Source organism: Coregonus clupeaformis, chromosome 21 (assembly GCF_020615455.1).
Source record: "Coregonus clupeaformis isolate EN_2021a chromosome 21, ASM2061545v1, whole genome shotgun sequence".
Classification (NCBI taxonomy): Eukaryota; Metazoa; Chordata; class Actinopteri; order Salmoniformes; family Salmonidae; genus Coregonus; species Coregonus clupeaformis.
In genome coordinates, this window is record NC_059212.1 from 36208602 (window position 1) to 36223325 (window position 14724).

Genomic DNA, 14724 nt, shown 5'->3' on the forward strand with positions numbered 1-14724 from the left:
TGCTGCTTCAGATATTTTTGTCAGATGTTACTATGGTATACTGAAGTATAATTACAAGCATTCCATAAGTGTCAAAGGCTTTTATTGATAATTACATTAAGTTTATGCAAGACCTCTGCAATCTGCCCTGGCATGCTGTCAATTAACTTCTGGGCCACATCCTGACTGATGGCAGCCCATTCTTGCATAATCAATGCTTGGAGTTTGTCAGAATTTGTGGGGTTTTGTTTGTCCACCCGCCTCTTGAGGATTGACCACAAGTTCTCAATGGGATTAAGGTCTGGGGAGTTTCCTGGCCATGGACACAAAATGTCGATGTTTTGATCCCCGAGCCATTAAGTTATCACTTTTGCCTTATGGCAAGGTGCTCCATCATGCTGGAAAAGGCATTGCTCGTCACCAAACTGTTCTTGGATGGTTGGGAGAAGTTGCTCTCGGAGGATGTGTTGGTACCATTCTTTATTCATGGCTGTGTTCTTAGGCAACATTGTGAGTGAGCCCACTCCCTTGGCTGAGAAGCAACCCCACACATGAATGGTAATGTGGGCACTCACTAACTGTAAGTCGCTCTGGATAAGAGCGTCTGCTAAATGACTAAAATGTAAAATGTAAATGTCTCAGGATGCTTTACTGTTGGCATGACACAGGACTGATGGTAGCGCTCACCTTGTCTTCTCCGGACAAGCTTTTTTCCGGATGCCCCAAACAATCGGAAAGGATTCATCAGAGAAAATGACTTTACCCCAGTCCTCAGCAGTCCAATCCCTGTACCTTTTGCAGAATATCAGTCTGTCCCTGATGTTTTTCCTGCAGAGAAGTGGCTTCCTCGCTGCCCTTCTTGACACCAGGCCATCCTCCAAAAGTATTCGCCTCACTGTGCGTGCAGATGCACTCACACCTGCCTGCTGTCATTCCTGAGCAAGCTCTGCACTGGTGGTGTCCCGATCCCGCAGCTGAATCAACTTTAGGAGATGGTCCTGGCGCTTGCTGGACTTTCTTGGGTGCCCTGAAGCCTTCTTCACAACAATTGAACCTCTCTCCTTGAAGTTCTTGATGATCCGATAAATGGTTGATATAGGTGCAATCTTACTAGCAGCAATATCCTTGCCTGTGAAGCCCTTTTTGTGCAAAGCAATGATGACGGCACATTATTCCTTGCAGGTAACCATGGTTAACAGAGGAAGAACGATGATTTCAAGCACCACCCTCTTTTTAAAGCTTCCAGTCTGTTATTGTAACTCAATCAGCATGACAGAGTGATCTTCAGCCTTGTCCTCGTCAACACTCTCACCTGTGTTAACGAGAGAAGCACTGACATGATGTCAGCTGGTCTTTTTGTGGCAGGGCTGAAATGCAGTGGAAATGTTTTTTGGGGATTAAGTTCATTTTCATGGCAAAGAGGGACTTTGCAATTAATTGCAAATTCATCTGATCATTCCTCATAACATTCTGGAGTATATGCAAATTGCCATCATAAAAACCGAGGCAGCAGACTTTGTGAAAATTAATATTTGTGTCATTCTCAAAACTTTTGACCACGACTGTAGATAAGAGCGTCTGCTAAAATGTAAATGTAATAAGGTATTATTACACCTTTGATGAGGAAGGAGAACAATGGACAAAAATGCATAGATGAAGAGAACAAGTCAAAGTGTCACGCCCTGGCTCTGGGAACTCTTAAATGTTGAGCCAGGGTGTGGATTTTCTATGTTTAGTTTTCTATGTTTTTTGTTCTAGATCGTTTAGTTCTATGTTGGCCAGGGTGGTTCCCAATCAGAGGTAGCTGTAGCTCGTTGTCTCTGATTGGGGACCATACTTAGGCAGCTTGTTGGCACCAGTTAGTTTGTGGGATCTTGATCCGTAAAGGTTTGGTGTGTGTAACCTCAGGACTTCACGTATCGTTGGTTTGTTGTTTTGGTTTTGTTCGTGTGTTAAGTACTAATTAAAGATGTACACTTATCACGCTGCGCCTTGGTTCCACGAGTCATCAGTCAACGTTCGTGACAGAAGATCCCAGCTAAAGAGGACAAAGCAGCGTGTCCAGGAACAGACAGCCTGGACTTGGGAGGAGATCCTGGACGGGAAGGGATCCTGGACTTGGGAAGAGATTCAGGCCGGAATGGATCGCCGTCCTTGGGAGGAGACTGTGGAGGCGCGCTACAGAGAGGAGCAGCGGCAACGCAGAGGGTACCGGCCGAGGAGGAAGCCCGATAGACAGCCCCAATAATTTTTTTTGGGGGGCTAAAAGGGTGGTTGGCGGAGCCTAGAGTTAGAGCAGAGCCAACTCCCCGTACTCAGGCTAGGAAGCGTGAGACTGGGCAGGCGCCGTGTTATGCGGAGCCACGTACTGTGCCGCGAGTGTTCCGGCACAGTCCTGTACGTCCGGTGCTAGCACCACGCACGTGTCGTGCTAAGATGGGCATGCAGCCAGGACGGGGTGTGCCGGCTCAACGCTCGTGGCCTCCAGTACGCCTCCTCGGTCCCGTATGTCCTGCGCCAGTGCCACGTGCTGTGGCGCCAGTACGAGTGCACAGCCCTGTACGTCCTGTGCTGATGCCTCACACATATTGTGTGGAAATAGGCATTCAGCCAGGACGGGTTGTGTCAGCTCTCCGCTCCAGACCTCCAGTCCGCCTCCACAGTCCGGCCCGGCCTGTTCCGGCTCCCCGCACCAAGCCAGTGGTGCGTGTTCCCAGTCCAGCCCGGCCTGTTTCTGCTCCCCGCACCAAGCCAGTGGTGCGTGTTCCCAGTCCAGCCCGGCCTGTTCCTGTCCCTCGCACCAAGCCAGTGGTGCGCGTCGCCAGCCCGGTCCGGCCTGTTCCTGTCCCTCGCACCAAGCCAGTGGTGCGCGTCGCCAGCCCAGTCCGGCCTGTTCCTGTCCCTCGCACCAAGCCAGTGGTGCGCGTCGCCAGCCCGGTCCGGCCTGTTTCTGTCCCTCGCACCAAGCCAGTGGTGCGCGTCGCCAGCCCGGTCCGGCCTGTTCCTGTCCCTCGCACCAAGCCAGTGGTGCATGTCGCCAGCCCGGTCCGGTCCGGCCCGTTCCTGTCCCTCGCACCAAGCCAGTGGTGCGCGTCGCCAGCCCGGTCCGGCCTGTTCCTGTCCCTCGCACCAAGACAGTGGTGCGCGTCGTCAGCCCGGTCCGGCCCGTTCCTGCTCCCCGCACCAAGCCAGTGATGCGCGTCGTCAGCCCGGTCCGGCCCGTTCCTGCTCCCCGCACCAAGCCAGTGGTGCGCGTCGCCAGCCCGGTCCGGCCCGTTCCTGTCCCCCGCACCAAGCCAGTGGTGCGCGTCGTCAGCCCGGTCCGGCCCGTTCCTGCTCCCCGCACCAAGCCAGTGGTGCGCGTCGTCAGCCCGGTCTGGCCCGTTCCTGCTCTCCGCACCAAGGCAGTGGTGCGTGTGTCCAGTCCGGCACGGCCCGTGCCTGTTCCACCGGTGCCTGGTCCGGCACCGGTCAGCTGCTCCACTCCGGAGTCAGAGCAATCCGCTCCACCGGGGTCCGGTCCAACTCCAGGCAGCGGATCCACTCCGGAGCTAGAGCAATCCGCTCCACCGGTGTCCAGTCCAGCTCCGGCCAGCGGCTCCAGTCCGGAGCCGGTAAGGTCTGGTCCACCGTCGTCGGGTCCAGCTCCAGTCAGCGGGACCAGACCAGGGGCGCAACGGGGAGGTGGAGAAAAGGTGGTGGTCACGCCCGGAGCCGGATCCGCCTCCGAGGCGGAATGCCCACCCGGCCCCTACCCTCTTGTGTTTGTGTGGCGCGGTCGCAGTCCGCGCCTTTGGGGGGGGTACTGTCACGCCCTGGCTCTGGGAACTCTTAAATGTTGAGCCAGGGTGTGGATTTTCTATGTTTAGTTTTCTATGTTTTTTGTTCTAGATCGTTTAGTTCTATGTTGGCCAGGGTGGTTCCCAATCAGAGGCAGCTGTAGCTCGTTGTCTCTGATTGGGGACCATACTTAGGCAGCCTGTTGGCACCAGTTAGTTTGTGGGATCTTGATCCGTAAAGGTTTGGTGTGTGTAACCTCAGGACTTCACGTATCGTTGGTTTGTTGTTTTGGCTTTGTTCGTGTGTTAAGTACTAATTAAAGATGTACGCTTATCACGCTGCGCCTTGGTTCCACGAGTCATCAGTCAACGTTCGTGACACAAAGTCAAACCATGTGAAATGCAAAACAGTTTATTTTGTTAAAGAAAATGTATCAGTTCTGAATACTTTGTCACCAAAACAAATACTCCATGTCGATCTATACAAATAGCCTTCGAGTGACACGCCTCCACCACCGCACCAGCCATTTGGTGGTGGAGGCAGTGTGGATTCCTGAGACGGTGTCTGTGCCGGTCGAGGAGACCAGAGGCAGGCTGTGAGGGTAGGCCGAGGAGATCAGAGGCTGGCTGATCAGAGCCGAGGCCGAGGAAATCAGAGCCGGGCTGTCAGGGTGGGCCGAGGGGGCCGAAGAGGTGGTCGCTCCCTGGAGGGTCCCTGGAAGGTCCATATGTGTCGCCTCCGGGTCCATAGATGACACATATCCTTCCGGCGCCGACATATCCCTCCACCTCAGCGGGAGGGAGTGTTTCAGAGGGGCAGGGGCTGCCTCCTGGATGGGCTTCCAGGTTGGCTGGCTGGTTGCCGAGGCGAGGGCGGCGTGGTATGATTGGACCTCCAGAAAAATCCTCCTTACATGCATCTCCTGCTGGCGTCTCGGGGTCACTGGGGTCAGAGGCATGTGGAGGGGGGACTGGTCCAGAGAGGGGCTGGTCTGGGTGGGTTTGGTAGCGTGGGTCTCTGCTGGCTGGGGAATAGTGCTAGTGTTGCTGGTGGTGGTGGGAGTCTTCTCCACAGGCCTGTTGGCAGGGGAGCTGTCCTTGGGTTTGGCTGTGTCTGTGTCTGCAGAGCTCGTAGTCTGAGTCTCCTCTCTCTCCTCCCCTGGTCTTGTCACTCAGCCTGAAACACAACTCTGTGTTTTGCTGCCCTCGCCCAACATAGTCACTCATGTTGCCCATGATCTTGCCGGTGATTTTCCCCATCTTGCCGTCGCCGGAGGCAGGGGGTATCTGGGCAGCCAGGTCGATGAGGTGGTCTCCAACATACCTGGTGACCAGATTGGGGAAGCCCCAGAGACGCTGGGTCTGCTTGCAGCGGACATGAGACTACAGCTTCTCCCGGATGTCCTGGGTGATGGAGGGGATCCTGGTCCTACCCTGCAGATACATCTGGATGGACGGCTTGGTTTGACCTTTAGAGAATAAATAATTACATATTTATATTTTTCTACAATGTTGATTTTTGGGGCAGTAACTCCCAGCACCACAAATGAGATAAGCTTGGGTTTACCTTTACCCTCCAACCCAGGACACTGACATGCAGACTGGGAGGGAGAGAGAGGGTTGTTGGCACGCTGTGGGCATAAGGCTGGAAGGCAGGTGGTTTTCCTGGCGATTCTACTCATCTCAGCCTGAGAAGTGGTGGAGTTGGTCCTGGTGGTGGAGGTTGGGGTGGACTGGGTGGGGTTGAAGTACTTTGAGGTGGAGGTCTGGATGAAGGTGGTGAGTGAAGTGGTGGTGTCTCTGCCCTTCAGTCTCACTGGCAGCAGCATCCTGATAATGGAGATCACCAACACGGCAATCCTCCAGCGTTTAAGGGGGGCCTTAGATTAGAATATATTACATTAGATTACCACCAAACCCAACAACTCATGACAAGGTGTGCGTCCAAAAGGGCACCCTATTCCCTATATAGCGCACTACTTTTGACCAAAGCCCTCCTTTATGGGGCCGGTAATTTGTACAGACCTTCTGTTGTACAGTGCCCTCCAGGTGTCGTTGGTGCCAGCGGTGCAGGACGGGAGGATCACCTTTCACACTGTTTTCTCACCATAGTAATCTTTCTCACCGTCATCGGAGTGTTGGAGTGGTCTACACGGTCGGAAGTGGGAGTCTTGGAGTGGACAGTGGAGTTGGAGCTGTCGACACTGTGTTTGCAGTCAGGTGAAGATGTGACATTAGAAGCATCCACAGAAACAGCCACAGAGTCCACTTTGTCCTCCATCTTGCCCGTTTTGTAATGACCAATAGCAGGCTGACGAGGGCAGTGCTGGTACTCCAGAGGCAGCGGAGAAGCAGAACGAGTCTTGTACCTCAAGGAGCTGGGGGAGGCGTTTCGGGAGGAGTAGCAGGAGGAAGTGCAGGAGGCGTGCATGGAGCCATAGTGTCTGTCATCACCCTTATCACCTCCTGGTAGCTGGAGACATGGCCTTGGCCTCGGTGTTGCTGGTGGGCTAGGACTAGCTGGTTGCCTGGAGCTACCAGGTGGACTACCCAATGGGTAGGGACTATCCAGACTACCGCCCAGGATCTTAAACTTGTCAGGCTGCAGCGGGTCATTTCTGTCGTTTGTTACAGTGTCTGCCACTAGATCTGGAGGACCTAGAAGATATATAGAAGAAGAGAATGTGCCCTCGAATGGTTTTAGTTCTAGAAGATGTTCCGGAGACGTCAGAGATGTAGCTACAGGAGGACCTCCCAGAGCAGAAGTCTGAGTCAGAACCAGAGCTGCAGGAGAGGTCAAAGTTCCCATCAGCGGTCAGGATGTCTATCTGTAGCTTCTTCATGCCCAACTGCCTCTCCAGGCGCTGGAGATATTTGTAATTGAGGCTGACACCCTCTGTGAACTTGTTTACCAGGTCTCTGCAAGAGAAAATGTATATTGTAGCACATTTCTTACAACAAATGCTGTTCAATGTACTTAACAAATAAAACAAATTACAATTGAGTAGCCTAAGAAGATAAGACTGGGGATCTGTCCCAAATGGCACCCTAATCAAAATTGGTGCAATATATGTGGAATAGGGTGCTATTTGGGTTTAAATTCTGAATTATTCAATGGTAATCAATGTTGTTGTTTTTTACGCACATGAAACATCCCTTTGAATTCACAATGAATTATGACAGAGGAAACTTACAAGCCAATCTTGTTGTAGACCTCATCCTGTTGGAAAAAAATCTAAATTGGCTGTAAGGATGATGAAATACACATTTAAGGCCTAAAATCTTTATGCCTGCTTCTAATACCGTTACATAAAAGTAGAGTCGGCATACTGGCGTGGCGCATGGCACTGTAGCCTACTTACATCGTCTTTCTGCAGATGGATGGCCCAGAAGAGGAGGATGGCGAGGAGAACCACAAATAGTTTGAAGGACCCGGTGGTCCCGTCTGAGACCAACTCCTCCTCTGATGCTGGGAGGAGCTGGGACACTCGCCTACGGAGGCCCAGGTACTCGACTGAATTGGTGAACATGATTACTTTTTCAGTCACACATCACCACGACCATGCACTGTAGGATTAGATATTAAAAATGCGCACAGAGATTTAGCTTCGATCCAGCGGTGTTCTGGTGGTTGCACATTCTTCTTTTTGGGGGGGTAGATCAGCTTAATATTGCAGATAGATTGTAACTTCCATCAATGTAATTGTCTGCATGACTTCCAATCCCCCATGTTTTTTTATATATATACTCCCCTTTATTACTTTTCAACCCCGCCATCCTTTCCCTACTTGGGGTAAATTAGTGAACAACAATGCTTAGGCCTCTACTTCCAGCTTATACTTACTATCTACATTTTATGGACACAGTCAATTTTACAATAATTCTATTTTATTTGTTTTTGCTCCTGAACTACTTCTACTCTCAACCTCTCCGATCATTTTCATGATGTCCATCCGGTTTGCTTCTATATGCCATATCTTTCTAACTGTGCTTTTTCCCAAAAGCTCCCAACATACAACCTATATACTTATTATGGACACAGTATGCTTACATTATTAGTTATCTTGTTATTATTTGTTGTTATTTGTTATTAGTCCCATCCTTCAACTCCATTCAACACCTCCCATCTATCTCTTAACACCATCCATATAGGATTTCTATTTGCCATATATATTTCAACTGTACTGTGATGATTTACAAAAGTTCTGAACCTTTCTATTCTCATTGCTTCTACAGATTGTGAATTAAAAATAAACATTTTTGCTAAAAGTATTATTATATTATTGATCGATTGACTATGACTTTTCAGATCACCCAGTAATGCTATCTGCAAGGTTAACTCCAAGTAAATATTGCAATCCTTTAGCCATTCCTGGACCTGTGTCCAAAAACAAGCTACAAATGGACAAAACCAAAACAAATGATCTAATGATTCTGTCTCTTCACAGGAAAATATGCAGAGCTGGGAAGATTGTATCCCCCATATAAATAACATTCTATTGGTAGCAAGAATTTTATATAAACATTTTAATTGAAAGATTCTAATTTTTGAATCCGGTGTCGTTTTGCATGTCAGTTCATAAACACTATGCCATGGGATCGGTACGTCAAAAATCTCATCCCAACTATTTTGCAATCTATATGGGATGGCTGTCAATCCTTTGGTCCTTAAATGAAACTGATATACTTTTTTATTTATCACAGTTTTCCATAACCAATTATGTTCTTTAATGCAAGGCTGACAGACACTTTCCCCCTTCCACTTTCCTCTTCCATTTTTGCGGTAAGGCTGCAATTATTTGGTTGTAATTTTGGGTAGAGCAGACATTTCCATATGTTTTTGTTAGCTGCATGTGCGACATAACTCCACCAGTCCTACCGATGATATCATTTACGAAGATTATACCTTTTTTAAACATTTTGTCAAAAAATAAAGGTTTTTTGTCAATTAGTATATTTGAATTTAACCACAATATTTGTTGCATTATTTGTTCTGTCGTTTCTGGAGGATTAAATTGAAATTGCAACCAACTTTCTATGGCTTGTTTTAGAAATAGTGATATTTGGGAGATTATTTCCTTTTCAAATAACTGAAAATGAGCGGTTGTAATCTGAATAAAGGGAAAAAGGCCATTCTTGAACATTGGGTGAGACAATCTTACTAATTTGCTTGAGAACCAGTTCGGATTTAAGTATAACTTTTGTATGACTGAAGCTTTTAGTGATAGGTCTAATGCTTTAATATTTAATAATTTCTGTCCTCCGAATTCATATTCATTATTTAAATAGGCCCTTTTAATTTTGTCTGGCTTGCCGTTCCAAATATGATTGAATATTTTTTTCTCATATAATAATAATAATAATATAATATGCCATTTAGCAGACGCTTTTATCCAAAGCGACTTACAGTCATGCGTGCATACATTTTTGTGTATGGGTGGTCCCGGGGATCGAACCCACTACCTTATAATTTAAAAAACTGTTCGCTAGGCGTAGGCAAGACCATAAGCAAATAGGTCAACTGGGATAATACCCAAAGAGTAAAAAACAAACAATAGGCTTGAACATTTTTTTTACCACACCAGACAAGAAGTTCCCTCACGGAAAATAAAGTTCATTGATTTGAATTGAATTATTTTATCGTTTTAGGGGGTGAGGATTCCACAAAGCAGATACAACATCACCAAGCACTTTATTGGTCGTCTGCCCACAGTATTTGGTTATTCTGACAAACTGACAAAAAATAAAATATAAAAAGGAGTTTATTGCAGGACCAGTACAGGTTTGAAGAAAGAATTAGACAAAATAGTTCATCATGTAGGCTAACAGGATACTAAGTTATAATTTAACACACAATACACACATCAAAACCAACTGTTGCCATCAAAATGTTAAACTAAGATCACTAGCACTTGAAAATGATTGACAGTGTTGCACAGCATGTGCTGTTAAAATTCAACAATATCTGGAAGCAAACAGCATGGCAGCATGTTTTAAGCTTGAGAGCTATACTGTATTCAGCGGCGCCTGCAGGCTAGAACCAGAGCTGTAGTGGTCACCATGAGGATGAGAAATACAGCCTTCAACAGTAGGTACCACACCATCGCAACATCCAGAACACCTGAGAGAGAGAGAGAGAGAGAGAGAGAGAGAGAGAGAGAGAGAGAGAGAGAGAGAGAGAGAGAGAGAGAGAGAGAGAGAGAGAGAGAGAGAGAGAGAGAGAGAGAGAGAGAGAGAGAGAGAGAGAGAGAGAGAGAGAGAGAGAGAGAGAGAGAGAGAGAGAGAGAGAGAGAGAGAGAGAGAGAGAGAGAGAGAGAGAGAGAGAGAGAGAGAGAGAGAGAGAGAGAGAGAGAGAGAGAGAGAGAGAGAGAGAGAGAGAGAGAGAGAGAGAGCTTCACGTTAATTTGATCTCTTTGATGTTTTCACCTCTGAGTCCCAGGGTAAACATTTCCCTTGAATCCATCTTTACCAGGCTATTTCTACGGTAGAAAAGAAAGAAAGAAAGAAAGAGAAAGAAAATAAAGAAATGTAGAAAAGAGAGACAGACAGGAAAGAGAAAGAGAGAGATTAAAATCACTGAAGCCACAAGGACATTATTCTCATTAATATCATTGATGCTGGGCGGTGAACTATAGACGCTGGGCGGTGAACTATAGGGCTGCTAAACCATGTGGATGGGAATGAACATCTCACCTTGGCTGGAAACCCCAAACCCACGCACCTCACACATACCCTGCTTTGGCTCGACCGTGGGCTCAAGGGTATTGACAGAGGGCCCAGAGGTAGGGAGGTCTGGGAGTAAAAAACGGAACATTATATTTAGATACATACAGAGGTGTAACTGACTGAGTATAAACTGGGTCATCTGCGTGCTACAAGGCTGTATTAACGCACTGAGCTGAAGCCTAGTTATTAGCTCTGGGCGATAACACAAATATTCAGATCTCTGACAACGTTACACATCACACAGGCCTAAATTTGGATTTCTTTATTTTACTCTTATTATTGATATTGATTATTGTACTGCAATGTTGACGGAGTTAGCACATAAGCATTTCGCTGCCCCTTTTACACCTGCTGTAAACTGTGTACGTGACAAATAACATTGGATTTAATTTTGATTTGATCTTACCTCCCACTGTAATAACAGCTGTGGTGCCCAGGGCATCAGGTGGTTCTGTCCTACAGCTGTAGTTCCCACTGTCCTTCTCCCCAGCTCCAATCACATGCATAGACAGAGTAATGTTGGGCAGGATGGAGCTAGCGTTCAGTAGGACCCGGCCATCCTTCCACCACTGCATGGCATGGCTGGGTTGCAGGCAGACAAACTCACAGGCCAGGCTGAAGCTGTGGCCCGGCCGGATCCTTTGGTCCACATAGGCTGAGTTGATGGAGGTGTAACAGTGGCCTATAAGTCCAAAAACATCCACTTGTTATAAGAAACCACTTGTGTTATTAAGCTTGTTAAAACCACTTATGAGCTTGTTATAACCACTTGTTAGGATATAAGCAAAAATTGTCCAAGCTCAATTTACTATTTATCCATCCTATTCATCAATTTGAAATATGACAAAAAGAGAGAATTTACCTTAGAAAGACAACATGCTCCTTTCCACTAAAAGCCTATGACTAGACTTACCTCTGACTTGGACCAAGAGAAAAGCTATCCACAAGATCAAGTACATAATGTCAATCAGTCCCGCTTGTGATATATGTCAGTCTGTCCTTTTCACAGCTTGATGTGTGCACTGAGTTCTTTCAGACAGTGTGGAAACTACCTATAGGGTGACCTCTCACTTACTCAGGAAACCCAGGTCTGAGCTCTGAGTAGCTCTCATGATACAGTTTTTCTCAATTGCTAAAACACTAAACCCTATTGTCTGAACCAAATGCTCAGTTGCCTGAACCCACTGATTGAATCAATCACTCTTTTGGCAAAACCATAAGCACTTTTCACCTGTTTAGACATAACTTGCCAACACATTTTCATTGTGATGCACCCGTGCTGCATAATGGTGAGCACAGGTGACAAAAGTCAAACACAATTAGAGCACAGGTGTCACCACTTGAACACAACAACTCAAAATTGATCACACTTGTGGCTAATGATGTGAGGGAACATATACAGTAAGCCAGTTCAGAGAGCACTGGTTTGTGAGGCCCTACAATGGATAGAAATCTGAGAGGAAGAGTTCGTGTGAGAGGAGGTCGAGGTGGTCGAGGTGGTCAGCGAAGACAAAGAACAGTAATATCTGATGAAATCAGAGCTACAGTGATTGACCATGTTCTTGTCCATGGTATGAGCATGAGGGAGGCTGGACAAAGGGTACAACCAAACATCAGTAGATTCACTGTGTCCACCATAATCCGAAGATTTAGAGAAGAGAACAGGTAATTACCTTTTTTTGACATTATAGTACAGTATGTAAATGTTGACAGCAATTACTGTATGACATACTATATACTGTACCACAGTAGACTGTAAGTAAATATATGTTTCAGTACATCACTGTACCAATGTACTGTAGTATTGTAATGGAGGGTTGGTCTAACTGTTTGTAGGCCTAGTATTCCATGTATATTTTTTGTAACTCCATGTTCTCTTTTTGTAGAATTGAAAGACTGCCACATGAGGGTGGGAGGACAGGTATGTTCTCCCCACACCAAGAGACCCTAATTGTTGATATGGTCCGTGAGAACAATGCCATTAAACTGAGCGAAATTCAGCAGAAGATCATTGAGGACCATTTAAATTTTGAGGGTATCAACAGTGTCAGCCTCTCTACTGTTGATCGTGTCCTCAAGCGCAACAGACTGCGCATGAAACAGCTATACAGAGTGCCCTTTGATCGCAACAGACAGAGTCAAAGAGCAAAGATTCCAGTATGTACAGGTTGGCATATATCCAGACACATTCAATGTTGATTACTCTAAGTAGTGATTTACTGTAGTGGCCTAAATCACTTTTTCCGTATCACTTACAAAACTATATCTATTTCTACAGAGGGTTTTTCAACTGGATGCAATGGAAAGACCCCATCAATACATCTACATGGATGAAGCTGGGTTTAATCTCACCAAAAGGAGAAGGAGAGGCCGTAATGTGATTGGCCATCGGGCCATTGTTGGTGTTCCTGGGCAGCGTGGTGGCAATGTCACATTATGTGCTGCCATCAGCAATCATGGGGTTGTCCACCATCATGCCAACCTGGGGCCCTACAACACTCACCAGCTCCTCATTTTCCTCAATCACATGCGAGATGCTTTGTTAGGGCAGCAGGATGAGCATCCCATCTATGTTGTTGTTTGGGACAATGTGAGTTTTCACAGAGCCCTCCAGGTTAGAGAGTGGTACAATATGAACCAAGGTTTTATCAATCTTTGCCTTCCACCGTACTCCCCTTTCCTAAACCCCATTGAGGAATTCTTCTCCTCATGGCGGTGGAAGGTATATGAACGCCAACCTTACACCAGGGTAAATCTCCTGCAAGCCATGGGACTTGCCTGTGGTGACATAGGTGTGGAGGCATGCCAAGCCTGGATACGGCATGCCAGGGGTTTTTTCCCCGTTGCCTGGCCAGACAAAATGTGGCCTGTGATGTGGATGAAGTCCTGTGGCCTGACCCAGTACGGAGACATGATGCTGTGGCTGAGTAATGCACTTATTTGTATATTTTTGTACTTTATTTTTACATGGGCTTACTGTACACAAGTGGCAAACGCATAAGATTTCTGTTTGTTTTTACAAGTGCTACATGTAAATACACAAGATTTCTGTTTTGTCTTTTTGTACAAGTGCTAAATGCACAGTTTTTTTTTGTTTTGCAACATGCATTTAGCCTACAGTGAACAATAAACATTTATTTCTCCAGCTTCATGTCCTGAGCATTGTGTTTTCTATTTTTCTACATAGTGTTTAGTGACTGTTCAGTAGTGTTTTTTATTTTGATTGAATCGTGGCACGATTTAACAACATTGTTCAGTTTTGAGCACAGATTGAACTGTTTTGAGGTGAAAGTTTGGTTTTGCAAGAAGAGTCTGAGGTTTTGTGAATGTAGCTTGAAAATTGGGTTTTGTGTTCACAGTTAAGAGAAAAGGAGAGCAGCTTTCAAGAAATGTGTCTTAGCAATCGAGAAAAACTGTAAACCAGCAGATGGTTTGATAACACTGACCAACAGATCACATCCTCTTGCAATTAATACTATTGCAAACTTGCAAAGCTTAAAGTTGAAGTTTGAAGGAGTATAATAGCCTATATAGTAGGGTCTATCATAGTAGAGAGAGAGAGAGAGAGAGAGAGAGAGAGAGAGAGAGAGAGAGAGAGAGAGAGAGAGAGAGAGAGAGAGAGAGAGAGAGAGAGAGAGAGAGAGAGAGAGAGAGAGAGAGAGAGAGAGAGAGAGAGAGAGAGAGAGAGAGAGAGAGAGAGAGAGAGAGAGAGAGAGAGAGAGAGAGAGAGAGAGAGAGAGAGAGAGAGAGAGAGAGAGAGAGAGCGAGAGAGAGAGAGAGAGAGAGAGAGAGAGAGAGAGAGAGAGAGAGAGAGAGAGAGAGAGAGAGAGAGAGAGAGAGAGAGAGCTTCACACTCATTTGTTCTATCTCTTTGATGTTTTCACCTTTGAGTCCCCAGGTAAACGTTTCCCTTGAATCCATCTTTACCAGGCTATTTCTACGTGTTCATTTTCCAGAGAACGCATAGAGCCCCGAGTTGATTATCCCTTTTATCCCATGGCTTTAATTTAACACATTTGCCGCTAGAAATGTGTTCATTTGCAGGTAGAAATGTGTTCAACATCCACTGAAGTAGCTAGCAAGTTTACTAGATAGCTACAGCAGTTGCCTTGGTAATCAAACAAACAGATTTGCTAGTTTAGCTAAACAAACCACGAGTCATAGCTTGCTATTATGAAAATCGAATTCACAATGCCAATAATGCTTTAAATTCGACTTTTGCTTTCAAAAGCAGATCAAA